Raw genomic sequence first — 1,444 nt, 5'->3', positions numbered from 1 at the left:
TCACAATGACTCTAAACCCATATCTTTGTATAATAACACTGAATGTAAATGGATTAAATGCGCCAACCAAAAGACATAGGATATCAGAATGGATAAAAAAACAAGACCCATCTATTTGCTGTCTACAAGAGACTCATTTTAGATCTGAAGACACCTTCAGATTGAAAGTGAGGGGATGGGGGCACCTGGGTGGCACAGTCGGTTAAGCGTCCGACTTCAGCCAGGTCACGATCTCGCAGTCCGGGAGTTCGAGCCCCGCGTCGGGCTCTGGGCTGATGGCTCAGAGCCTGGAGCCTGTTTCCGGTTCTGTGTCTCCCTCTCTCTCTGCCCCTCCCCCGTTCATGCTCTGTCTCTGTCTGTCCCAAAAATAAATAAACGTTGAAAAAAAAAATAAAAAAAAAATAAAAAAAAGAAAGTGAGGGGATGGAGAACTATTTATTATGCCACTGGAAGTCAAAAGAAAGCTGGAGTAGCCATACTTATATCAGACAAACTAGACTTTAAATTAAAGGCTGTAACAAGAGATGAAGAAGGGCATTATATAATAATTACAGGGTCTATCCATCAGGAAGAGCTAACAATTATAAATGTCTATGCGCCGAATACGGGAGCCCCCAAATATATAAAACAATTACTCACAAACATAAGCAACCTTATTGGTAAGAATGTGGTAATTGCAGGGGACTTTAACACTCCACTTACAGCAATGGATACATCATCTAGACACACGGTCAATAAAGAAACAAGGGCCCTGAATGACACATTGGATCAGATGGACTTGACAGATATATTTAGAACTCTGCATCCCAAAGCAACAGAATATACTTTCTTCTCGAGTGCACATGGAACATTCTCCAAGATAGATCACATCCTGGGTCACAAAACAGCCCTTCATAAGTATACAAGAATTGAAATCATACCATGCATACTTTCAGACCACAATGCTATGAAGCTTGAAATCAACCATAGGAAAAAGTCTGGAAAACCTCCAAAAGCATGGAGGTAAAGAATACCCTACTAAAGAATGAATGGGTCAACCAGGCAATTAGAGAAGAAATTAAAAAATATATGGAAACAAACGAAAATGAAAATACAACAATCCAAACGCTTTGGGATGCAGTGAAGGCAGTCCTGAGAGGAAAATACATTGCAATCCAGGCCTATCTCAAGAAACAAGAAGAATCCCAAATACAAAATCTAACAGCACACCTAAAGGAAATAGAAGCAGAACAGCAAAGGCAGCCTAAACCCAGCAGAAGAAGAGAAATAATAAAGATCAGAGCAGAAATAAACAATATAGAATCTAAAAAAACTGTAGAGCAGATCAACGAAACCAAGAGTTGGTTTTTTGAAAAAATAATCAAAATTGACAAACCTCTAGCCAGGCTTCTCAAAAAGAAAGGGGAGATGACCCAGACAGATAAAATCATGAATGAAAATGGAA

Source organism: Herpailurus yagouaroundi, unplaced genomic scaffold, assembly GCF_014898765.1.
Source record: "Herpailurus yagouaroundi ecotype Mexico unplaced genomic scaffold, PumYag 28, whole genome shotgun sequence".
Classification (NCBI taxonomy): Eukaryota; Metazoa; Chordata; class Mammalia; order Carnivora; family Felidae; genus Herpailurus; species Herpailurus yagouaroundi.
Note: the sequence above shows the minus strand (reverse complement) of the source record.